The sequence below is a fragment of the Bacillus rossius genome, chromosome 12 (assembly GCF_032445375.1).
Source record: "Bacillus rossius redtenbacheri isolate Brsri chromosome 12, Brsri_v3, whole genome shotgun sequence".
NCBI classification, from domain to species: domain Eukaryota; kingdom Metazoa; phylum Arthropoda; class Insecta; order Phasmatodea; family Bacillidae; genus Bacillus; species Bacillus rossius.
Window position 1 is genome coordinate 7580305 of NC_086339.1, and position 27833 is coordinate 7608137.

The 27833-nt window shown below is 39.6% G+C and overlaps 1 protein-coding gene across 1 annotated transcript in view; it reads left to right on the forward strand.

Moving 5' to 3' along the window:
• LOC134537243 (zwei Ig domain protein zig-8-like) overlaps nucleotides 1–27833 on the forward strand; it is a 474593-nt gene that overhangs the window by 164996 nt on the left and 281764 nt on the right. Inside the window, exon 2 of the mRNA XM_063377511.1 lies at nucleotides 6294–6444. The gene's annotated coding sequence lies outside the window, so the exon portion shown is untranslated. The remainder of the gene's footprint in view (nucleotides 1–6293; nucleotides 6445–27833) is intronic.

The window sequence follows — 27833 nt, forward strand, 5'->3', positions numbered from 1 at the left end:
CACTTGACCACAATGAGGAAGAAAAATCATATGGGTGCGCGCGTTTAAGTTATACTTATCTACTTGGTGCGATAGATTTGCTATCAAAAAATAAATAAATAGTCATTAAAATAGTTGTAAAATAATAAACATAAATTTTAGTTAAATATTCTGAATGTTTATTTATGAAATAATTTAATAATTTATACCCATTGAAAAAGATTATGAACACAATTTCTATCACTAATGTTCGCAATAAATTAAAGTTTTTAATAATATGGACAAGTATTTTAATATCAGTCACTAAATTACGGGATTTAAAAACACATATATATTTTTTTATATTTTTATGAAGCCTTTTTTCTTACATCTTGTGAAAATTTCGTTCCGTGGTGCGCACGAATCGTAAAAATTCACTCTCATCTTTTTTTTTTTTTTTTCATAACGCACCTAAGGAAGTATAACTTAAAATAAAAGTAATAATGGGTCGGTCAGATACTCAAGTCTTAAAAAACATAAATATGTAGTATTTGAATGATTTCATTTTCGAAGAAACATATTTGAAGAAAAATATTTCAGAAAGGAATATTCGTAAATTGAATTTACATTTTTTTTATTGTCCACAAGCATTACATTATTATTTTCTTTACAAAAATACTATAATAAAACGTCTGTGACACACAAAGAAAATGTGCCTGTTTAAAAACAAAAATAAATAGTTGAATAATTCTTCAAAACTTATGTCTGTGTTCTTGCACACACATTATTTTATTCTTGACTCTTGAGATCTACATTAGAAACTGATCTTTTTAAGTATCTAATTCGAGATTCGGATTTGAGATGAAGTGTATTCAACGCATCAGCGCTATATATATATATATATATATATATATATATATATATATATATATATATGAGTGCTAGTCAGGGTGGCAAACAATACTCAAATTAAATCTTTTTGCTTATAGCTATGCAAGCTGAATAAATTGAGAATTGACGCAACGTGAGAACTTTTGCATTTTTCAATCGTTCCGATACTACGCAAAGCAAATTTAATGGACAGTGTTTTAACCTAACGTATCAAAAAGTTAATTTACTTGGTACCGTCTTACTTGGTACAAACATTAAAAAAGGTCCAGTAACATATTTAACCAATGATTATTTTTTGTGGAAACAAAAATGCCATGGAATAAAACCGTCTTCATTATCAAAATGTTAAAGATTTTCGTTACACAATAATAACTTCACCGCTATTACTAAGTGTTTTATAGAGTTTCCATCATTTATTTGTTGGAAATAAAAAAAAAATATTATTTCAAGGGATTGTGTAAAGAAGCTATATATGTGACTGAGGCATTGTTTAAATCGGTCGAATTAAATTTTTTTAATTTTTTATTTGAATGATTTTAATTAGGACGGATTAATAATTCTTATTTTTTTGCTTTCACATTAAATATGAATAATATCGACCATTTTAGAAAAATGATTTTAAGGGTTTCAAAGTTAATATCCCGTGTTATTTTTTAAAATCCCTAAACACATATATTCTAAAAAATATATATTTTGCAACCCTGATGAATTTCAATTTAAAATACGTTAAAATTTACTTCTTACTGAAATTTATAATTATCCACATACAATATTCATCAGTTAAAAATAAGCTAATAACAGACACGTTTTATTACAAATGAAATTTTTAAAACAAATGGTGATTAAATTATTATAAATTTGGGAGTTTCGTTGGATACAAAATGCATGATATTAATTTACGAAATACGACTCCGTTTTGTCTAAAAAAAAAAAAAAAAAAAAAAAAAAAAAGCAATTGAACCTGTATGCACTGTGACTTTTCTTTACATGAAACAGCAATATTCATGTAAAATAATATATATTTGTAATTTTGTACATTTATATGAAAACAACTGTGTCACTAAAAAAAAAATAGTGTTCACAGGTATACTGGGTTCAGATTCGTAAACGGGTTTTCATGCTTTGTGTTGTCCCAGTACCTCTAATGGTTGAAGTTATTTGTAAAACGTTCCCTGAATAGTTTTTCAGTATTAACTGCACACATAATAAGAACGATAAAAAATTATGAAGTCCTGTTATTGAATGTTCGGTTATTTTTTTCCATGGTTTAAAAAAAATATATGCCCCAATTTTTGTAAGAAACAATTCAATTAGTATTATCTCGAAAAAACGTATTTCAAATAGATAAGCAAAAATAGCCATAGCCATGTGTTGTACAAAGTTACAATATCTTGGCATTTCGTTCCCAAAAAAGGAATCGTTTGTAAAAGTGGCGAGCGAGTCGCTGCTGACCAAGATAACAACCGTGTGAGTGTGGCATGGGCTTCGAACCGGGCCTCGCTTCGATTAGAGGCGAGTGGTCAAGACCGTTACATACCCCCCCCCCCCTTGGTCCCTTTTTTTGAAACCTCTCGATCAAACAGCTGATTACTGTTTTTTGTTGACATCCCTTTCCACGGAATGGAATATACACACACACAAAAAAGGCACGTTCTCCTGGTTCGTGTTTTTTGTCTCTCCTCCCGTTTCCTCCCACTGCCATTCTTCCTAGCTCTTTATTTTCCGACCCTGAAATAAAAAATAAAATAAAAAAGCGTCCCGTGTTTATTCGCGGGTTGCCGCCGCGGAAGAAGGATTGCGCGCGTGTTTTGTTTTTCCCCTCGCCGGGCGACAATGGCGCCGCGTCTACCTCGCCGCGGCGGCAAAATGGCCGCCTCCGTGCTGCGCGATTCGCCATTCCGCGATCACTCCGGGATTTTAGATGGAATCCTAACAGTAAACGAGTAATTACTAGAGACCGGAAAAATTCGCGAATTTCATTTCGCGATAGGCTAAAATACATTAACGTCAGTGCTGCCTCTGCTATTGGCTCGCAACTCACCTGGATGACTCTGGGCCAATTAGAAACACCAAACCAAAGCTTTATCGAATCACAGGCTGCTACGCTGGGACGTCTCACAAGACAGCAGCAAATGAGTGGGTGACATTTGACCGAGTGTACGTAAGTATAACTATGGAGTTCATCCTACAGGACATTGAACCAGCGAATTTTTCCGGTCCCTAGTAATTACTATGTTAAATTATTCATAAATGGAACCTACAGCAGCCAAGTATCACGAATGAACATTTTTGATTTAAAATGTTGTTTAATTTTTTTTTCTGATCTCACGATAACAGTCTTGTGAAATTAACCCTAAGCCTGGTCGGAGCTAGGACAAGAACAGTTCAAAGAACGTAACAGACGTCTTTCCTCCGAAAGGGGCAAGTTACACACTGTTAGTTGTTTTTTTTTTTTTTTGTAAATGGAACTGAAATAATCATGTAAAATTACAGATATTTGTAAATTTGTACATTCACACGAAAACAACTGTATAACTACAGAAAATAGTTCTCAGTAACTCTGGGTTCGGATTCTTCAAGTCTTCCCAGTACCTCCAATAGTTAAAGTCATTCGTAAACTTTTCCCTGAACAGATTTCCAGCGCACGGCACAACAAATTAAAATCAATCTTATTTTAAATATAAAACTATATGCTAATTTTTTTTAAAGAAATACTCTGTATTAAAAACATAATATAGGCATGAGATATTTTTTGACAGCTTGTTTTTATTTTTAAAGGAATCCTTTGTGGAAATAAGAAGAAGTTAGTGTTCTGTACGTTCATTTGGGTCTTTATCCGAAGTAGCTACTTCTTGGAGACTTCCCCCCCAGTGGCGGATACAGAGGTTCAGGTTCACTCTAGGATTTCAGAATGGCCAGAGAAAAAAATGTCTTAAAATTACTAAATTTGTATTTAATCTATTCACACTACACATAGACTAACATCTAACCACCAGATTTTATGATTCTACAAGAAATTCATTAATTATATTAAAATATTTTATTGGTTTCAGAAACAATCATTTTTGTCGGCAATATTAATGTAGCAGGCAACTGGTTTTCTGGGGGGTGGGGGGGGGCACTTGCCCCTGGTGCCCCCCCCCCCCCCTGGATCCGCCACTGTCCCCCCCCCCCCCCGGACAAGGCAGAGGGCGGGACGTGTGACGGTGGCGCGGCGCGGCGGCGGGTCTGGCAAGCGAGCGGGTACAGCGGGGGTGGACCTGTCGATAGCGGCGGCGATGTGTCACGGAGGAAGTGCCGAAGCCGGAGAAGAGGGCGCGCCGGGGACCCATGCGCGATGAACACACCCCCGGGTCCGATCCTTCCAGGGCTGCTCTACCTCTGGCTGCATCTCGCTCTACTCGCTAGACACCTCGTGGGGAGGGAGGGGGAACATACAGCCAGCCTCGCTGGAATAGAAATACCTAGGGCCATGCATATTTCGCGAAAAGATTCCGAGATCAGTTATAAGCTGCCTTATTGCCTGCCTAATTATCTGCCTATTTGCCTGCCTAATTAACTGCTTAAATGATAAAACATTGTAACAGCGTCTTAGTTTCGTGATTGTGTGAGTTTCTTTCAGGCGCATGTAGATTGTCATGACGCCAATCACAGTGATTCAGTGCGGAAGTAGACGCGTCCTGAGTGGGTGAGGCGACGACTTCTCTCGCAGACGGCCGCCAATCACAAGGAAGAAACCACAAGCGCGGGCATACCTACCTAGTTGCACTCTAATAAGTGTTTATCTCTTTTCGCGAAAAATACCTGCCCCTAGAAATACGTATTGTGATAAAATAAAATATATGCTATATGCGCGCGTTAGAAGTTACTCTTACTTACTGTTGTAAAAAAAACAAACTAAAATTACTTATGCACGCAAATAATTAATACGAATAAAAATAATAATAGGACTGGATGTGATATAAATACTGTTTGGTAAAATATAAATTCAATTAATTTTAAAAATTTAATCAATTTTCAGTAAAATAGTTGTATAATATTAATGAAAATCAATAAATGTGCTGAAATTGTATTCTAATTTATTACTTTAATTTATTATTATTTAATGCAATAATTTATATGAAAATAAATTATACATACGGTAACATACCCTCACTTATAAAATTTCACTTGGAAAATTTATGGACAAAATTTATATTTATAATATTCACAATAAATATTTTTTAATGATATGGAGCAATAGTCAATATCAATAAATAAAGTATAAGCTTTAAAAGCACATATATAATTATTTTTTGTTTATGAAGCCTTTTTTTCATCCTGTGAAAATTTCGTTGCATGGTGTCCGTGCAACGTAAAATTTCACTTGTTTTTTTTTTTTTTTTCATAAAGCGTCTAAAGAAAAATAATTTTTAGTATTAAGCTTACATCAAATTTGAAATAATCTCCTTAAAAATTCTCTTCTTGGCTAGCGCTGCGTACTTATTCCAATATGATTGGAAACATTTCTGGAAGGTCACTAACGTGGTTTTCATTAGCTCATAGTCCTTCGGGTAAATTTTGGTCCACTCACTAAAGCAGCATGAATGTGAACGAGTATGGATTCTATCCTATCACGAAACGAATGCGCGAATTTTTCCGGTCTCAAGCCATAACCCTAAGAAAAAGCTAAAGTGTTTTATGAAATACCTCGATACGGAATGTATTCGTGAAATACAGGTGTCCCTAGGTATACTTCGCTACCCAACGAACTCGTGTAATTTGAATGGCTTTAGCTGTAGCAGGAAAATGGATTTCAAAACAATTTTATAGGTGGTTTGGAGGGTTGTAATCAAAAAAAAATTTTTTTGTAACACTCATAAACATGTAACGGAAGTCTTGTGTGGGAAATGTATCATACAAATATGGGACATAACCTATGTATTTTATATTTTAACAAACAAATTTCTGAGAGATGCAATGGATTTATTAAAAAAAATTCCAAGAAATTGTCTGCGGATAAGACGTAGCTTGTGTTTTTACGTTTTTGTAGTGATTGGACTACATTTATTTGGGAGCTCAGTTCATTGCTCTAAGCCATTGATTGTCTGTTAGAAATATGACGAATATATAATGCACAGGCATATCCCATATTATGAAATACTAACAAATTTCTCCTAAAGAATTTCACAAACTCTCTGAGAAACAAATTCACGTGCTTTTATCTGACTAGTTTATTGATTTGTTTCTTCCAATGATAACGTGTTATCAATTATATTTAGCTCAACGTTCTAGCAGAATGTAATCTTAGTCGATTAGTAAATTCACAAGTATTTTTAATTACTGTCTAAAACTTAATATTTTAATAAAACTTTTGGGTCTCTAGTTGTTGATATATCTACATTATAATTTTTATGTCGAGTGACCATTTCAAGAAAATAATATTTTTTGTCTTCTTTTTCCAGAATCATCCACTTCGTCAAACCAAAGTTGAGAACAGTTAAAAATAACACCATGACTTCCAACGCATGAAACAAACTTTCAACAAACTCTACATTGGTGTTGGTCCTTGAACTATACTGCTGGCTTTGGAGCTTACATCGCACTGATGATATGGTAAGTTTAAGAAGCCATTATTATAGATAATTATTGATATCCTTGATTCAAGATATTTGTGATGCTTGACAATTAAACGATGGTGTTTACACCCAAATTTAAGCGATGAAGAAATATTTACGAGGTTTTCTTAGTAATAAAAATTTATAACGTGAAATTCATTCATTCGTCGGGTTGGACTAAACTTAAAGCTGATATTCTCTTTGCTTTACCCAAATAATACGTTCTGGTGGACATACCCAGGTCCATTTACAGAAATTACAGCAAAAAGCACTTACGTTGTTTAATAACTCATTATAAGAAATGAAAGTTCTCGCCACCGCAGCTTACCGTTCTTTTTACGGTGGTTTTATTTATTGTTACAAAGAAAAATAAATAAATTTAAGCACACGAAAAGAGTTTAACTGGCTTGAATAAGAGAATTGATATGGTTGAGCCAGGGCTTTAATGTTTAATGTTTGTAAAATGCAGCCATAATTATTATGAGGTTTATATATATAGTATGTTATTTCCTTATTATGTAATTTTAGGGTAGTTTGATGTTACGTTTTTAATATAGTTTATCGAGTTAGGCCTGTCATACAGTGTGTTTTGCAAAAAAACTCAAGGCCATGAATATTTTCCTCTGTAAACGATGTTTAAGAGGCTTTATGATTTTTATAGTAAATATTTAAGTGATAATTTGTAATTTGTTATGGTACCACCTATCTGTACTCTTTTATTTCTCAGCTTTAATGTTTTCAATTTTCGTTACTGTTTTATATTATTTTTTCTGGTATCCTTTAAGACGCGAGCTAGTTCTTTGATTACAGCGGCAATTAAAATTTTTCGTTCAGGTGTGCGCCGGTTTTGTTTAACTTGTCTCCCCACGCGGTGCTGAAGTTGTTATCAGTGGCCCAGAGCGAGGGCTGTGGTAGCACTGCGCACGCGATAAGCATATTATAAGGAGGTAAAGTCCAATTTTCGAATATACGATTATCTCTTCCCATGGTTCAAACAAAATATGCCCGAATAAAATATCAATTAAAAGATCAAATTTTGCGTCAATTGACGTAAGAAAAACTCAGTATTATCTCGAAAAACGTTTTTGGTATATGCAAAATTAACCATAGCCATGTATTGTACAAAGTTACAATATCGTTAGTGTAGTATTACAAACTATTTATAGGCAAGTACACCATGGTCTCCGAAGGAATTTTTTTGTAATAGTACAGAAATTATATTTTGCCTCGCAAAAATGAAGAAAATTTAAACAATACCAAACAAATATGGATTATACTTCGTGAAATAAGAAATGCATGCTACATACATAATAGCTTGTTTTGTCTGCATGTGTATTAAAATGAAAAACAAAATTATATTATGGAATAATAAGTTTGTTTTATTTAGTGTTATCTAATTTCTAACTAAGGTTGGGTTCTCGTAGTACAACTTCTAACTTAAAGATGTAAAATTCGTAATAAATGACTAACAAAATGGAGAATAATAATGTAAATAATGTAAATTTTATTTTCTGTGTAGGGAGCAATTGAGCTTCAGGGCCAAAAACTCCATAACATAATCACACCAATCAATTTTCAAGTCTTTATGATAATTTTCAATTAACTGTCATATTGCTTGTGCTGCTGGGTAATCGATTTTGATTACAGCTTTAAGGTTTTTTTTTTTAAATTCTGGGTTTGTGACTATCAATCCGAGCTTTGATTGATATTATCGATTTAGGCCTAGAGTGTTACACGCATGATTGTGGGTTTGTTTGGGGCCATCTGGTGGATAAAATTCAAAATATTGTTTGTCCCGTGCTTCGCTTCGCAACGCGATAATTGCTTTCCGCGAGCGTACTGTAATTTGCGAAATTATGAATTTGTCCGGTTAGAGTTTTCAACGCCGGGATTAATAACGTGGAAAATTGTTGCTCGAGGGGCAGTTTGGATGGGCGCCTCTGAACTACCAATCGTTCCAACTCCGCTGCCGTGTGTTGCACCGGCCATTTTGTCATCGAACCCGGTGATTATTATCGGTCTCTCAACTCGTCCGGCTGATTGTGCAAAGTCGATACACAGGAAAAAAAAAAGAGCGCTTGTAACTCAGTACACGTGATAGAAGTGAATCTGCTTTTGCAATTAATTTAATTATTTTTCCTAACCTAAATTAAAACCTGTGTATTTGGGAGGGGTCTGGGTTAGAGATAGACTCTAAGTGCGTCTCAGGCCGAAGCCTATACGCTCTAAGCATGCAGGTTATGAACCATGCAGGAGAGGAAGCATGCATCATGTGCTAGGAGGGGGATTGGCCAGCCATGGCAACGTTTTAGCCATGACTAACTCCCCTCACTAGATAAGTTGGGCCCAGGTGAAACCTGCATAGACACAGGGAAAACCCTGGGCACTTCCATGCGGGATGCAAAAGTTCATGCATTATTGGCAAGCAAGTTGATTACAGGAAACAGAAGGATGGTTCTGGAAAAAGAGTTGGACAGAGTAGAAAGACTACTATGCAAATGGGCGGGAGCTTGGACATTTTTGTCGGCATTGGGGGTTTTGGGCATTACTGGTTTTTAGGGGGCGACTATCGTCGTTTCCCGCCATGCTTTGGCAATTCAAACCTCGGCTCATAAGCATATCGTAAGGGGTAAAACGGCAGCGAGAGATAGAGAGCGAGAGAAAGAGAGAAATAAATTTTTTTAAATAAACATTTCTCACTGTTGAAATACTTACACCGTAAAAAAAAAATCTGTGCTTGTTACAGTTTCTTCAAACAATTCTGCCGTTTGGAACACGCCAAATCTCTAAACGAAATATGAAATTCACAACAGGTTGAACAAGGAGGTATGTGAGCGCGCTGGTAGCAAATAAAAATTCAATACCTATATCTATTTTATGAAACAAGCGAATACGCACAATCTCTGTTTTATTCTTTCGTTCATCTATCTTTCTCGGTTATATATATATTTTTTGGGCGAGGGACTAATTATTCCACAAAGAGGAGAACGAAAACGAGTCCAGCAAACATATATAGCACAGTGCCCTATTTACATATATCTCTTTGGCAAAGTAGGTACCTATTATCTGCCCTTTTCACGTCAGAAACGTTACACAAAAATGTTTTACGAAAATGTTGCATTAAAATTGGGCCTTCAAATCTTACTGTAACCGCCCCAAACGTTGTTTTACTTAAAAAAAGAATTTCTGTACTCATACAAAAGATTCATTTGGGAACCAGTTGTTAAGGAATAATTTATAACGCTACAAGAAAGATGTCGTAACTCTGTGCAACACGTGACAGTGGTTAATTTTGCGTATATGAAATAAGTTATTCGAGAAAAAAAATTTTTAAATGAATATTCTGTTACAGTTATAAAAAAAATACATCGCGATTTCTAATAGGTAGGGGCAGGAATTTTTCGCGAAAAGATCTGAACACTTATTAGACTGCAACAAGGTATACCCGCACCTGTGGTTTCTTCCTTGTGATTGGCGGCCGTCTGGGGAGAGAAGTCGTTGCCCTATTTGACCGGGGCCACTCAGGACGCGTTTGCCTCCGCGCTGGTATTACTGTGATCGGGTGTTCTGACTTGTAGACACGTAACTGAGAGAAGCTCATCCCATCACGAAACACAGACGATGCTACAGTGGTTTTTTTAACTTTCAGATAGTCTCTGAATCTTTACACGAAATATGCCCGGGCCCTACTACTAGTAGGCAAGTAAGTAACAGACCGTCTGGTTGAATAACGCCCAGAGCAAGGAGATACAACGCAAAACCATTTTCATTTCACCCGACTGTCCCGGAGCCGAGATGACGCGGTCCCCCCAGTATCGGGACGGGCCGGAGGCGCCCTCTGGCGCGTGCTGTTGGCGACACTGCTATCCCCCCCCTCCCCCGGGGGCAGGGGGTCTTCCGGGTCGTCTCGGGGACCAGGAGATGGAGCGAGCGAATTTGCGGTCGTTAGGGCGTCATCATCTTCTATTACAGTTCTTACCTTCTCTCCCCTATACCCCTCCGAGACCAGCAACGACGTCGGGGGTACTTTGGAAATGCCAAGCCTGAGTTATCTCTGCAATTTTTTTTCTCTCTCGCTTCACCCCGACCGACCCACTCTTCAGCCATATTTGAAGGGACTCCTCTCTTTCCCCTCTAAGCACACGTGCACGAGCACAGGATTTGAGCCGTGTTGCGGTGGTGGTGGTGGTGAGGGGAGGATGGGGGGAGGAGGGGGGGAACAAGCGGAGGAAGAAGTGATGTAGGACAGCGACCTCGTGTGTCCGGGCTGGACGCGAGCCACCCCGCGCCGAGGAGTCGTCCTGGCCAATCCTGGGGACATCTCCCGACGACGTATGTGCCCGTCCGAATCAAAGAGCGCTCGGGGGAGTTCGGCTGTACACTGAAAGAAATTTTTGTATATTTTACAAGGAAAATCCTTGGAAACCCTGTTGCCAAGGATATTACTTGTGTAACTACAAGGCAGAGCTTTGTACCATGTGCGATTTTGCAAGGCTCTGCCTTGTAGTTTTGCAAGAAAAATCCTTGGCAACAGGGTTTCCAAGAATTTCCCTTGTAAAAGTACAATTTTTTTTTAGAGTGTAGGGGCGCAGTCCGGCGCGACTAGAGACTACATTAGAGCCTTGGCGTTTTTTTTTCTTCTTCCTACGACAACCTTTAAAATCTTAAGGAAAATATTTTTTAAACACAATGGGTGGACAGTTGTACGTCATTTCAGGGTCAACAAGTAAAGGTTAAAAAATATTTTTTTAATATTTTTTTATTTGTTTAAAATTAAATGAAACCAACAAATAACAAGTCTCAAGGAAAAAATAAATCAGCCGTAGCTTACATAAAAATCACAAATATATTTTTTTTCCATTTTTTTCATGAAAACCGATATCGTTTAGAAAACAACGTCGAACCGCGTCCTCTGTTCTTGAAAAACTCTTGAATTACAGCAAAGAAATGTGTAATTACAAAGAGCTTAGAAACAATAAATACACTTTTTAGAGTGTATCATCCATTTCCTCCCCTCCCTCACAAATCACTTCATGCATTGGTCAATAATTTAATAATTTTGCGGTTTGAGTCGATGTTAACTTTCCATGCATTGCGGGGGGCTGGGAAAAATTTATTTCTTTTAATGCCCATACCGCATGACACGGTGTTTTTTTTTTTTTCGAAGCCAAAAAACTACCCCTCGGAGATAAATTTCAAGTTAATAATGTTCGCAGGCTTTTAACGGCCGTTGTCTGAAGTAGCTTGGCTTCTGGGTTGTAGCCGCGTCTTTGGCGAATAATTCCCCCGTCGGTTCGGTTGACATTGCAGTCGCCATCATCAGGGAGCAGTTACCTACATCATCAGGGAGCAGTTACCTACATCATCAGGGAGCAGTTACTTACAGTACGTAGGTAGATGATGGCGACTGCAATTTCAACCGAAACGTCGGTGAATTATTCTCCAAGGACGCGGCTACAACCCAGAATCCAAGCTACTTCAGATAATTTTAATTGTCTGAATATTTAGAGAGTGTTTGAAAATTACCTGACATCGTTATACATACAGGAAAATAACCCCACTTACATAAATACACTTGAAAATACAACTTAAAAAATAAAATATTTAATATTTATTTATGTGTCTTTTTTTTCGCATATAGACTTTTTCTTTTCATCCTGCGAAAATTTGGTTGTATGGTGCGTGCGCAACATAAAAATTCACTCTCATCAAATTTTTTTTAATAACGTGCCTAAAGAAGTATAACTTTAGAAATGAAGAGTGGATTAGTGCAAGCTCGGTGCACTTTACTTGGACTTGCCCTGATTGAGAAATTGGACGTGTGTGTATATGTATGTATGTATGTATGTATATATATATGTATATATATATATATGTGTGTGTGTGTGTGTGTGTGTGTGTATATATATAAAATTGGATCTCGGTTTTCCATAAAAAATCATGACACGGCGCAAATGAAGAAAACAAACGTATTTAACGATTATAAAAAATTCTGTATAGTAAGTCTCGGTCACCGTGTTTTGCCCCGGCGATGGGAAATTCTTGTCAGCGAGTGTCTGCTGTTTGCCTCGAGGAGAATTTACATTTGGCGGGACAATAAATGGCGCGCAATTAGTCCAGGTGGCCGGCAAGACGCCGTGCTAATCCCAGCCGTCGTCACACATCCCCTGGGGAGTTTTAATCCCCTCGCCGTGATGAAACTGAAATACCCCGCCCTGCGAGAAGCAGCGCCCTCCCCCCTCCCTACCACCCCCCCCCCCTTCACCCCTCCAAGCACGACCCAGTCTCTGGTCTGGTCGCGGGCTGATTGCGAACGCAAAATGAATACTAAGCCAGTTATAAAAACTCGCGAGATTGCAAGCAGCCTGTCCTTCGCAGAAGGAGCACTCGCCACGCTTATATACGAGACTCTGGATTGTGCTGTGCGACAATTTAGCCCTTTTTATTTTTTTCAACTTATAAGCAATTACAGTCGTCCGCACTTTTATTTTTTATTTTCTGTCGCTAGGAAACTGAGGTTATTAGAAGTTCAAAGCTATGTAAGAGATCGGCCAGTATGACGGTTAATTTTTTTCTTCACATTAGTTATTGAATGTCTGCTATCATCCTATAACCAGTTAAAAAAAATACTTATTTAACTCTCATTGAAGAATGAACATGAAATAAAAAAAAGCCCTTTACAGACACGGACAACTGAATATTCGTAGGAACTACACTAAATTCCGATTTTTAAGTTTTGGGTTTGGTTGTAAATAGGGTGCATGCATGCAGTATGAAAGAAGCGCGTTTATTATTTTGATTACTAATTTTTAAAGAAAGCAAACGTCTCATTGTTTTGTTTAAAAATTTTGTTTTTAAACGTTCAGCTATTTATTTCCTTTTTATTTAAACTTTGATTAAAATTCGCTAAATTAAAAAGGAAACTTTAGCACTCACAAAAGAAAGCTTGTGTGTGAGTGTATCTAGTCACTTTAATCTACGTGCGGTATTCTGACTAAGATAAAAATTGGAAAATTAAATCTAAAAAAACTTAAGGAGTCTTAAATTAGTTTTTATAAAATTTTAATATAAAAGGAGTAATTAATTTCACAATAAAATAAGGTATAAAAATGTTTCGGCAAAAAACTATGAATGAAAATGCCAAAAATTAATTATTCAAAGTAAAAGAACAAGTACGAAAGTTACAACAGTACATACGTTAAACTTTGACTGTTTTAAATGAAGATACGTCGCTGTACGAATAGCCTGCGGATGCCGACAGACGGAATATAAGTAAGAGCTCGCGTCACGTGCCATGATAGTGCTGAAAGTTTTAATACTAAAGCATTATTCGTGTTGAGTTCACGTTCGAAGTAAATTTCACCGGCTCTCTTCATTATTTTTTTGGAGTTTGATTTGTAGCTGGAAAAAAAGGGGGTTGTCTGTAAAGTCGGTTTACGGACGATAAGTGTACTTGACACCGTCATAAGAAAACATTGATGAAAAATTGCATACTTTTTAATTTTCAAACATTATTTTTAGATTATTTGCAAATTTAATTTGAATAATATGTTTAAATATAATCACGAACAATTAGTTAAAATCCCGCCTTAACCTGTTTGATATTATAGAAGATTTTTCTCGCACTGTGTTTGGCCGGTTCTTGTACGCTCGGCTCAGGTGGAACGTGACAATGAGTCATGCTTTTTCGTGCGTGCAGCCGGCGTTCATCGATTTATGAGACGTTATCACGTCAATATTCGCGAATTACCGAACGGTTCGTCTAAAATTCTCCAGTCGAAAAATCGCGCGCCGACCTGACTTGCGACAACAGCGGGCAGTTGGTCAGAGAGCGTGACAGCCTGTGACAGAGCAGTGCCTCACTCATGCGCCGAGGGAACGATACTGCGATAGTATTATTTTTGACGTGACAACGTCTAATAAATCCGTGAACGCCGGCTGCACGCACGAAAAAGTGTCCCACAACGCACATGGTCCAATTACGCTTTGTCACGTTACGTTCATTGTATGCTTGCGCCGCATCTATCTCTTCCACGCGATTGAAACAAACATAGATTTGACTGTTTCGAGGCACATTAAACATGAATCACTCCCATTCGTTTCCTACTTTTCCTATCATCGTCCTATCTTTAACAGAATAACACAGATTGGAAGATGTTAAATAGCAAACATGTATAAAAGTTATAGTTAAAATAATCTCTTCGTTAAAGTAATAAACATATTTGAATTAATGAGTGCTAATAAAAGTAAATTTATGAATTAAATTGTAGATTTCATTTCACTCCTTCTTTGTATCCATACAAAATAGTGATAATTCAATGAAAATGATTCAATTTCATTCATAAAAGTATGCAATCATTTCATCAATGTTTTGTTATGACGTTGTCACGTTAAACTATCGTCCGTAAACCGACTTCACAGACAACCAATATTTTTTTTCGTCAATGCGACGACGTATTTTTTTATTTTTATTCTTCCATACGCACACCAAACAACCCATATTCCCCCTCCCTCTTCCCCACCTTTTCATCACCACCCCAACCAATCGTGATCGAGATACCGGTGGGTCGGCGGATGATTCACAGGGAGCGTCGAGGGGGGAGGTGGCTGGGCGACGGAATCATTTACGCGATTCATCTGCAGCCGCGATGTTTGTGATACGCGCGCGCATCGCGGTTTTGTTTCCATTTTTTTGTAATAATAAAAAAAACTCCCCCTGTGGTACGCTCTGGGCTCGACGGACGAGCTAGCTCATTCAAAGCGGGAGGGGAAAAAAAAACACATTCAGAGCGCGCATGAGTCAGTTCATGAAATTCAACCCGAGCCCTTCGTCAGGAGAGAAAGGGGAAATGTTGATTTCGAATAATTTCACGGCCACACGCCGCAATGTAATTTTTTATTTTATTTTTGTAAATGGAACAGAAATGTTCAGGTGAAATTACAACTGCATCGCAAAAAAAAATATGTGTGTTCGCAGTGATACAAAAGCATTTGTGCTTTGTGTGAACCCAGCACCGCCAAACAACAGCTCAAGTTATTTGCAAACGGTCCCCTAAGAGAGCTTTCCAGTACCAACTTCTCTCGCGATGAGCACGACAAACAAAAATAAAAGTAATTTTTTTTTGAAAACTCGATATTTTTTCCCCCCGTGGTTTAAAACATTTAAGCTTGCATGAAACATCAAATAAAAAAAAAACAATTGAATCAAGCGTTAATTCTCGTAAGAAATACTCAGCATTGAATCTGGAAACGTAGTTTACATATTCAGAAATAACTAGACACCTGAAAAATTCGCGGATTCATTTAGTGTTATGCTAAAATTCAAATAATTATACCTTAGTGCTGCTTCTGCCATTGGTTCACTGTTAATCTGGATGACAGAGGGCCAATTAGAGACCCCTCACTCGTAGAAGTGTCGAATCACAGGCCACCCAGTCGAGACGACTCAACAAGTCAGCAGCCAATGAACAGTTGGCGTTTGCCCCGGGTGTGTAGAAGATATTGGAGTCTATCCTGGAGGTCACTGAACCCGCGAATTTTTCCGGTCTTTGGAAGTAACCATTACCATATGTTGTACAAAATTACAATATCTTTTTTTTTTTTTGGAAGTATTAAAAACTATTTCTTGGCGGAGTGTATTCCAAAAGGAACCTCTCGCGGCAGTACGGGAAAGTGTTTCCTCTGTTCCCCGCGGTCCTGGCTGTACGCTAGCGCGGAGCGGCGTTTGTGTGCGAGCGGCGAGGCATTAGTCACGTGAGACCGGAGCGTCCCCTGGTGGCGGCTGGTGTTAGTGTTAGTGTTGGGGGGGCTGGAGGGAGGGAGAGAGAGGTGTGTTTCCTCTGTTCCCCGCGGTCCTGGCTGTACGCTAGCGCGGAGCGGCGTTTGTGTGCGAGCGGCGAGGCGTTAGTCACGTGAGACCGGAGCGTCCCCTGGTGGCGGCTGGTGTTAGTGTTAGTGTTGGGGGGGCTGGAGGGAGGGAGAGAGAGGTGTGTTTCCTCTGTTCCCCGCGGTCCTGGCTGTACGCTAGCGCGGAGCGGCGTTTGTGTGCGAGCGGCGAGGCGTTAGTCACGTGAGACCGGAGCGTCCCCTGGTGGCGGCTGGTGTTAGTGTTAGTGTTGGGGGGGCTGGAGGGAGGGAGAGAGAGGTGTGTTTCCTCTGTTCCCCGCGGTCCTGGCTGTACGCTAGCGCGGAGCGGCGTTTGTGTGCGAGCGGCGAGGCATTAGTCACGTGAGACCGGAGCGTCCCCTGGTGGCGGCTGGTGTTAGTGTTAGTGTTGGGGGGGCTGGAGGGAGGGAGAGAGAGGTGTGTTTCCTCTGTTCCCCGCGGTCCTGGCTGTACGCTAGCGCGGAGCGGCGTTTGTGTGCGAGCGGCGAGGCATTAGTCACGTGAGACCGGAGCGTCCCCTGGTGGCGGCTGGTGTTAGTGTTAGTGTTGGGGGGGCTGGAGGGAGGGAGAGAGAGGTGTGTTTCCTCTGTTCCCCGCGGTCCTGGCTGTACGCTAGCGCGGAGCGGCGTTTGTGTGCGAGCGGCGAGGCATTAGTCACGTGAGACCGGAGCGTCCCCTGGTGGCGGCTGGTGTTAGTGTTAGTGTTGGGGGGGCTGGAGGGAGGGAGAGAGAGGTGTGTTTCCTCTGTTCCCCGCGGTCCTGGCTGTACGCTAGCGCGGAGCGGCGTTTGTGTGCGAGCGGCGAGGCGTTAGTCACGTGAGACCGGAGCGTCCCCTGGTGGCGGCTGGTGTTAGTGTTAGTGTTGGGGGGGCTGGAGGGAGGGAGAGAGAGGTGTGTTTCCTCTGTTCCCCGCGGTCCTGGCTGTACGCTAGCGCGGAGCGGCGTTTGTGTGCGAGCGGCGAGGCGTTAGTCACGTGAGACCGGAGCGTCCCCTGGTGGCGGCTGGTGTTAGTGTTAGTGTTGGGGGGGCTGGAGGGAGGGAGAGAGAGGTGTGTTTCCTCTGTTCCCCGCGGTCCTGGCTGTACGCTAGCGCGGAGCGGCGTTTGTGTGCGAGCGGCGAGGCATTAGTCACGTGAGACCGGAGCGTCCCCTGGTGGCGGCTGGTGTTAGTGTTAGTGTTGGGGGGGCTGGAGGGAGGGAGAGAGAGGTGTGTTTCCTCTGTTCCCCGCGGTCCTGGCTGTACGCTAGCGCGGAGCGGCGTTTGTGTGCGAGCGGCGAGGCATTAGTCACGTGAGACCGGAGCGTCCCCTGGTGGCGGCTGGTGTTAGTGTTAGTGTTGGGGGGGCTGGAGGGAGGGAGAGAGAGGTGTGTTTCCTCTGTTCCCCGCGGTCCTGGCTGTACGCTAGCGCGGAGCGGCGTTTGTATGCGAGCGGCGAGGCATTAGTCACGTGAGACCGGAGCGTCCCCTGGTGGCGGCTGGTGTTAGTGTTAGTGTTGGGGGGGCTGGAGGGAGGGAGAGAGAGGTGTGTTTCTCTGTGGGGCCCGGGAGATATCAGACCTAGTTACATTTGCATGTCCCCTGCGCTCCCAGAGAGACAGAGAGAGAGAGAGAGAGAGAGAGAGAGAGAGAGAGAGAGAGAGAGAGAGAGAGAGAGAGAGTGCCGGCGCGCCGGTCGGGGCAAGAAGCGTTCGCGATGTCGAATTCCAGAGCCGTCGCGTGGGAAAAGGGGGAAGGGAGGGAAGGATGCTCAGGGGGAAGTAGGGGGGGGGAAGCTTCAGGGACACAACGACACCTGCGCCATCGCAGCTAAGCTACCCACGACTGCCGCAGGATTCCCAAAGCCGAGAGGGTGCTCCGTCCAAGTCTCCACTCCGTCCAGGTTATTATTCCCCGGACCCGTTTGGGGAAGGACCGATAATATCCACGGACACCTCAACCAAAGATGAACCTCGAATAAACTGAAGAGTGAATACAAGCCTGTGACAGCAAAATGGCCTGGCTGTAATTTCGTATAGAAACTTCGCCGATTTAACGATTTCCGATTTCTGCTCTTTTGTCGGTTGTGAACGGACAAAATTAAGCTTCTGCAGGTAGTCTAGTCTTAAACAGTGTTACGATATTTTTGAAGTGAAAACTTCTTTAGCCGCGCTGAGCGATTTTCGGTAGGGCGTGACCTTGTTATCGACCAATGAGCACTCTACCCTGGAGCGGAATGAGCCACCGAAATCATCGTGGCTCTAGCCATCTATGGACTTCCTCAGAAACCACTTGTTACTTTGGGTGCCGGCGAGATTATGTATCATTATTATGATTTCTAGAGAGGCTGGAATGCATACAATTATACGCGCTTTGTTCAAAAACTAACGGGAACTATTTTAATTTCTAGGGTTGTTCTAGTCCCATTCGCACAATATATTTGTTGTGTTGGTAAACACGTCTGAACAGTATATGTTCATTTTTAGCGATATTGGATATTAAGTTTGTTGTCAGCTGACAAAAAGGTTAATTTTTTTTTTACCACCGGTGATTTGTAATTTTATTCATTTTTTGTTTGAGAAAATGGATCATAGAATTTGCTTCAAGTGTTTTTATAAGAATGGAGTAAGTGTAGCAGTGTTTCAGAAATGTTAAATATTGTTTTTGCAACAGGAACACACAGCTTCAGTAGCCCGGCCTCGGACTCCTGGTTGGCGACTTCCCGCCGCACACAAGTGTTCTGCGGGTAGCTGCACTTGCTGGCGCGCAATCTGCGCTAGCCTCTCGGGCTAGCCGAGCTACTGACTTGTTGAGACCTGTAGTCTGGGATGCTTGCGAGTCGATACTTCTTTGTTTGAAGGTTTTCCACTGGCTCAGAATCCTTCAGATAAATTGTGAGCCAATCACAGAAGCAATATGTAGGTACACATATTTGGATTGTAGCATAACGCGAAATGAATCGGCGAAATTTTCCGATTTCTAGGGATATAGATAGATATCATGTGAGGTGGAACCGGGTGAAATTTTTACTTCCCGCTTTAAAAATCGATGAATCGAGTACAAAGCAAGATCGATGAGTGATTATTTTTTTTTAAAATTCGAATTTGCCCATCGTTATCAACCGAGTTTCTGCCTGGAAAACAAGCGCCATGCTGACACCGACCGACAACCACACGTTTGAATCTGCGACAGTTTAATTCTCTTCTGCGAAGACGAGTTGTAACGGGGCCGCTACATCATCGGCCAATCGCTGTGCTTCTCTTGCCAATATCGAATTCGCGAAAGAACATTGACACAATTTCTTCCAATTCTATAAACAACCAAAATTTTTCATCTAATTATATCCGCCTAGCATTCCCAATACCTCAAAATAAATTTTTAATGTTTTTTTTTGCTGTAAAAAAGAACCCACAGACTTTTAACTTTGTAGGCGTTGGTATAACTCTGACGGGAAACGAAATATGCTGTGGGAGTCAGTGGGAAAGGTAACGCAGTTTGTGTTGAAAGCATTTATTATGCGTTGCAAAAAATTTTAAAAGCTACAAACAAAAAAGAAATAATGTTGCCTGACAAACTTTCAGACTCTTTCATCTCATTCTGCAATCTTTCAGAGTTTTGCTCGTGGCGTAGTTATGATATGTTAATGCGCGACTCGTGCCCTTGAAAACTTTCTGGAAAGTTAGCGCGGAGCTTTTCGAAGTGTACAAGATTTACCGTTCTTCCCTTAACCCTACGCTCAAAGAGTGCTTTAGCCTTTCACAGTTTCATCCTGAGTAAAAGAAGAAAAAAAAAATCATGTCTGATATCTAACGTGACCAGAATACTAAGTACTCAATAATTTTCAAAAGATGGATTAAGGTTCGACGTTTGTCAAAGCAATTTCGAACTCCCAAAAATGTCTACTAAAGACTGGCATTAATAACTTAGTCACCAGTTCAACGTAGGCTTCGGTGACACGCGTCACACTTTCTCAGCTCTTCATTGATTCAATTTTCAATCGTAAATATTAATTAACACTGCAGATACTTCAGTGATAGTTATTACCATAAAATATACCAATTTAAATTTTGTACAGTTTGTAATTCAAGCCCAACTCAGTAAATTTACGGTTGAAAAATAATTGTTTTTTGTTTTATTTCTCAGAATAATTGTTCATGTTTCTTTTCAATCTTACGCTAGATGATATTTTGTCGTCAGCACAGTTTTATATTTATCTTGATAAAGGTTCACAGACAAACGAATTTTAGAGCATGTTAAGCTATCCGATTGCGACAAGGTATCATTTGCTAACTAGCAGATTTTTGCGGCGAGAAAGTAACAAATGTGTTTTTTCATGTCAACAGAAGCTTTTTTTAAATGGTTTTTCAAGGTTAATTGATGTATTAAAAGCCAACTGGAACCAAACCAAATTGCCTTTAGCCGATAGCGAACACATGCTGGTTTCTGGTAACATCACATAAAACGAAAATTGAGTTCATGTTCGTATTACATATCGGGATGCAATAATTAAATTTACCTCCAGGTGAAACCACTTTAATTAATATCGTTTAAAATGATTATTAAAAGCAAAATAAAATGTTTGCAACAAAAAAATCTGAATTTTATTTATATTCAGTTAAATTAAGCTAATCTCAGCAGTTATAGCTTTACAATTTATTAAAAATAATGGTTCAATTTTATGCAATTTTTCCCAAACACTTATTGATACAGGCTCGTTAGCTATAGTTAAAAGCATGTTACAGTGTTCGAAATTACAGTCAATTTACGGAATTCTCAAAGAAACATTATTAACCTCAAATAAACAAGGAGTTATTCTTAGTTTCAAATAACTAAATCTTCTTAGAAACTAAATTTATTTTTGATTTCCGAGTTGTATGTTTCGTTTACTAACAAGTGGACAGAATACGAGTGATGTTAACAAGGTTTTAAAAGTTATTATTTTGGATTCATGATCAAAGAAAGTGATTTCAGTGTTCGTAAATTAACGAAGTCAGCTGTGAATTTACGAAGATCCCAGGATAATTTTTAACCAATGTACTTCGTAAATTGAAGGTGAAAATTTTTAACAGTGTAGCGACTATGCAACGTAGGACTTGGAAGCTTTGTCGATATCCAGACAGTGCCTGCAGGTGGGCGGTGTTGCCAAGTCTAAACGGACACGTTCACAACGCCTTTTATAGGTCCACCTGGTCAGGGGTGCATTTTGTCGTAGCGAGAAGTGATGGTAAGTGCGACGCGCGCTGGTGCTTCTGCCGCGGTATCGCCTCTAAAAGCGTAATAATCTCAACTGGCGAGCAGTCTTCTCGTCGCGAATAGGGAAACTGCGAGAGAGAAGTGCGGCGGTCGCCATATGCATAGAAAGGTGGAATTCCAGTCCCTCGTGTACTTTCTAGAATCTCCACCGGATGTTTCTTGCCTTATTGTTATTATGAAAACACGCGTTTTTCATAGCAATATTTCCCTCCTATTGTACAAATTCATTTCGTAAACGAAATATCCGCTCGGATAAATCGAAAAGTTTTGAAATCACGTGGTTTTCTTCCGACGCTGTTCATGCTGAATGCGTCCGGGCCTGAGGGGGGGGGGGGGAAGCTGAACAGTTGTTCGCCTCTTACGTCTCACTCCTCCTTGGATTGTTGTTTTGCGTACTTACCCCCGTTAGTGACGGGCGAAATGACGCAACGGTTTAGCGCATGGACTCGCATTACGGAGGACATGGTTTGGAATCCCGGTACAGCCATACTCATGTCCGACGTCCATGTCCCCCCCCCCCTTTCCTCCCGTCACGAACACCATCCTTGTACACCACGCGCCACCGAAAACACGAACCGCATTCCATGATTACGAACCGACATTTCGTTGTAATCAGCTAGGATCGCGAGCCACAGTTTGAATGGGTAGCCTACAGTTTTACAGACACGAGAGCCACAACCACAACTCGAACATTTCCGTAGTTTACTGAAGTATAATTTTAGGTTTTTTAGGGTTCAGTCATGGTAATAATTAATAGTTTTTTTTATTTTTTCTCCGGAAGGGGAGATTAAGTCAGGTAGGTTTATGTAACAAAAAATAAGGGGTTGGTTAGGTTAGGTTAGAGTTATTTATGATTCTCTACGACTGTAAAAACTGATGATCCTTGCAACATGGTGTTTTCTTCAAGGGCCATCGGCAAACTTCGGAGATCTTCGGAACGGTTCGGGTGAACTGTAGGCTTCCCACGAATTCATGAACCCAAAGGGACAAACATCCACTAAATAGTTCATCTATTTGTTGTATAAACTATTTTTCCAGTAAAATATGACCATTTTGTTTACCGATAGCATAATTTTTTTTTCTGAATTTACAATTATCGCTAATTTGTTTCAAAATTATTTAAGTTTAATTTGCATTAAAATTATTTTGTGTCACCAATGCTGCAATACGTATGTATTGCCATAGAAAACATGAAACATTAGATAACACTATTACGGTAACAGTTGCTATCCTTAAATATTTAAAATATGTTTGCCTAAAATTTCACTCTAATTTATATATATATTTATTTAAAATTGCATCACTAAACTTGTATTGCATTTCATACCACCTGCTGATACCCACGTAAGAAATAATGGCACTGGTTTGATAAGTACCGTCCAAAATGTGTGTTCATGCTCAACGTTTACGATATATACCATCACGACGTCATCAAAAGTCAGAATTTGACACACATAGACACGCGCCATTTCAGTTTTGCACTGTTTGTCATGGAAAATACTCAAGAATGAAAAATAAGAAATAATAATGGAACAAATAAATTCACAGATAACAAGCCTAAATGAGCTGAAGTCGAACAGATGAACAACGAACATGAACAGGTATTATGGACAACACAACGAAACAGCACAGACAAACAGATTAACACTTAAAATATCAAACAGCACAAAAATTCCTTGGAAGGAATTTAGTCATGAAAAAATAACAGCACAGACAAACACAGTTTGCACACATCGACGAGGAGATTTCAACACGAACAGGAAATGCAGACAGACAACAATCTTTGACAACGCAGCAAACACACGAACACAAGGATGAAAATTAACAGGTAGGTATTATGGACAACAAATAAAACGACGATATCACCAACGAACTCATTAGGTATCCTATGACAAAACAGTTACGACTTTTCGAGGGGAGGGGTGGTTTATCGGGAAATTTGACAGTGGGTATTTTCCCTTTGCGACGCCGCGCCGTGGGTAAGTAATCGAGACCACATCGTTTTTCGGAGCAGGGTTTAGCTGCTTGAACACGCTCCTACAAATAATATTTCTAGCGGCATTTAAAGCATAGCAGGATACTCACAAAAAAAAAAAAAGGTCGCCGTATCTCACTTAGGGAATTTTTTTTCCCCCTAGCAACCTCCGGCAGAAGAGATTGTGAAGACTCGCCTGGGTTGGTAAGCCTGACGCATTGCTCCGCGGAGCAGGGCTGGCTCCGCGGTGGAAAATAAGAGAAAAAAAAAATATCCTACCCGCTACAAATCACGCTTTCTCGCGACCACGGCAAGGGGTTGGAAGGAGAGAGAGTGGTGTTGGGGCAGGGGGGGGGTAGGGATGGTAAATATGCTTCCCACCCCCAACCCCCACCCCTCACAATTCCTAGCGGCATGATGATCTCGACGCCTCGTCCCTGGCGTCGGGAAGAAAAGCGACGAGATAACGACGTCGATTCAGCGGCGGCGTCGTCTTAGCAGTAATAAAGTCTTCGCCCCCGGCCTTTTCCCCGAGTGGAAGTGGAAATTGAAAGACTTCTGAGAATATTATATATATTTAAAAAAAAAAAAAAATCCGTGCCGGAATTCGTCTTGAGTTCCCGGCCATCACATTCCTTACAGCGGCAGTTTGAATGGCGGTTGGTAAGAAATATGTACAATAAAATTAAAATGTAACATGTCACAGCTATTTTTCGCGGAAGTATACCGCTCGCCGAAATGGTGGAAAATCTACTATAGTACATTTTTCTCTAACTATTGTGTTTGAAAAAAAAATTTACTGCAGTGTAGTTATTTCATGGTAAATCACGAACGTTCTGCTAAGCATTACGCGTTTCCTCCTTTTAGCTGAATTGCTAATCGCCGACCAGAGCTGGACAATTTTCGGACAGCAAATGTTTCCGTGTTGCATTGCTGCTCATCAACGTCCTTTTGAATTCTTGGTCAAGAAGTTAAATAAAATAAAATAATCCAGATTGTACATGCAAAGACCGTGTAATTTCACTGTTTATATGACCTGACTGTAATCCGCAGTCCTATACTTCGGGACTTGAAAAATTCGCAGTTTCAGTGAACTCTAGAATAAACTCCAAGATAATCTATGCATTCGGGCAAATTACACCTGTTCATTGGCTACAAACTCTTGAAAATCGTTAACTGGGGTACTTGTGATTCGTTACTTCGTTTGTTGACGGTTTTTCATTGGCTGAGACTCCCTCAGATAAACTGTGGGGACGAGTGTGGATTATAGCATAACGCGATATGAATCCGGAAAATTTTAATCGGTCTCTACCAAGGAGCATGTAAGAAGATCTGGAGTGGACATGTGTAGGGCGAGAGCGAAGCCAGCCGGTTGCGAAGAAGGGTTGAAAAGAAAGAGGAGGAGAGCGTATTTCTACTACAAACGCAGCCCCAGCCCACTTGTCCTTGAGGTTTGAGTTGCGCTGGTGTGCGGCTACAATGGTGATTTCCTGTAGCGCATATGGCTGTACAAATCGATGGAATTCCAAGCCGGATGGCGTTGCTTTTCACATGTATTAAAGATTTTTTTTTTCATTTGTTAACTAAATTAATTCCCAAAACTTTTGAAGCATTAGAAAAAAGTGGCAAATGTTTTAAACAGAAGTAACTAATCTTCGAACTTTTCGAAAAACCTAAGAAAACTATTTAACAAAGAGAAGTAGTTTCAGTTGTATAATTCTTTACTTTTTCCATAGATTTCCAAAACGTGACGATCAACGACAGATCTGGGAAAAAGCGACAAAGTGGAAAAATTGGACTGCGTCTCCGAACCATGCATTGTGTACAGTGCATTTTGAAGACAAATGGGTCTTAAGAAGCGAAAATCTAACTCGATTAAAGGATGATATGGTGTTCGGTATATTAAGGTTTCCCTCAAAGGAACGGTTTCACAATGCTTTTAAGATATTAGATAAATCCCAACATAAGTTTAAAACATTTCTCTTAAGAGTGTGCTTCGTAGCATTAAAAGACGTGCCTTAATTATTTTGCAAATTTATCATTGTTATGGTGACGATGTCAGGGGTTTTAGTATTTTTTTTTAGAAATATAGTACAGTATGTATTAGCAACTACGTTAAGAACTGTTATTTTATTCACACAGAGAAAAGAAATACAAGATGCTAAAATTTGGCGTCTGTCTTTTTATATCCTATATAGGCTTGTTATTATATGTGTGTTGTAACATGTATAAAAATGTTAAATATATTCAACAATATTTGGTAATTATATATATTTAAAAACTTTTATGTACGCTACTTGAAACTACGTGAAAGGTTTTCAGTCTATAAAGGCCTATTCTATGATTTTTTAAAATTATTAATTCTTATGCAAACAATTAATAAAATTGAAAGTTTCTTACATTGTCAGTATATGCATAGCATTACAGTTATTACAAACAATTCTCTACCAGTGTTAAGCTAAGGTTTGCATGTTACGTTGGTTGAGTAAGTAGACTGGAACATTAACATGATATTGAAAAGACTTCTAACTTCTACTAATACACGTATATTACAAGAGATTTGTAATAGATTAAATGAAGTAAGTAAGAATTCGTTTTTTATAAACGTTTTGTATGAAATTATAAAATTTGAGAAGTATAATAACAAAAAGAAGCGTTACGAAGACATATGTCGGTAGTGTTACCCACTGAAACATTATTCCCACTTCAACTCTCTGTAAAAATAAAAGTATGGGGTTGAATGCGTCTAGAGTGGTATATAAATAAAATTTGAAGCTTCTTCCTAATTTCATTCGCAGGTGTCCCCCACCTATAGTTGCAAACAAAAATTTTTCCTCGATGTTGAAATTTACTCTGCGTATTCACAAAAAAATTTGGCAGTAAATAGGTATTTAATTTTTAAAAATGAAAGTATTCGTGTTTCGAAAAAAATATTAAAGCGGTGTGGGGAAGAATGTTTACAGATAATCCAGTAAAATTTTCAGTTTGATTGTTTTGATAGTTTCGGAGCTGTTGCGAGTTTAGTTTGGAGGATTTTTCCGCCGCGCGAGACAAGTTTGGCTCGTTTTCGTTTTCTTCCAGCGTAGGAAGCAGGGAACAAACGCCGATACCCGACTTCACCTCGCATCCTTTGCTGGCCTTCCCTTGTCCTCTCCAGATGTATTACTGTATATTAGCTCCATGGTCTCTACCTATACAAATTCTCGAAAGATGATAAACTATTACATTTCTGATGGCTGCTGCTAGTATTGGACGCCATCTTCCTCTTTGACTTGAGCCATTCAGGATCCGCACACGCCTAAGAGATACGTGCTTACCATTGGTTAGAGGGCTTCTAGGGCGTGTCAAACTAACGACCAGCCAATCACACACCCAGATGAAACTTGAATGACAGCCTGGTGGTAAAACACACCCCGAAAAGGTATGGTTTCTACAAACGTGATGTCTGAAGGGGAAACTCTTGAGTTAAATTTTGCGCAGTTGATGATTGATTAAATGTCGGAAGTAAATATTACTTTCATCTGGAATGCACTAAACGCAAGCATAAGTTTAAATCTCACGCTTCAGTACACCGTAATTTTAATTTGTAAATGGAATATAAATATTTATGTCAACCCAGCCGGAAATCAATCAGCATCTCCGTGGTAGGAGACGAGGCATCAAAACTAGCAAATGCAAGTGCTCTCAAGTTGCAAATAAACATATAATACGTATCTAGGACACGAACTTTAACTTAGAGTTCTTTTAAATAATGCCGAGTGTGATAAATATACAAAAATTGGGTTTGTAAATACAATTCTCGATGCTAGAATTCGCTGCCGGAGTAGCTACCACGACTATCGCAGAGCGAAATGTTTTACTCTATAAAGACACTGTTACGATAAACGATAAAAAGACTTGAAAAAAAATACGAAACACCGGCTTCAGACCTGAATTTTAACAAATAATTTTATTCAAATACTGCCCATCTTTTAAAAACTCACTAAACGGTTAGTACTATAATGTTTCCTTTTGTCTCTATGAAATTTGTCTCGCGCCATCCACCACAGATGACAGGACAGTGGTTACACATTTCCGCTCCATGCGACTTCCGTTCCATTCTCGAAATGATTCCCACCAAATACCGTATATCGAGAGCCAAGATGAGCTAAGACACATACAACCAAGTGAATCTAGTCATAAGACAATTATAAGTAACGCTACTTGTTCACTGTAGAGCCATTTGAATCTTGGAAAACGATGGTGTTAAATTTAATTGAGTGAACTAATAATATACTTTTATTTCTATACTGTATAA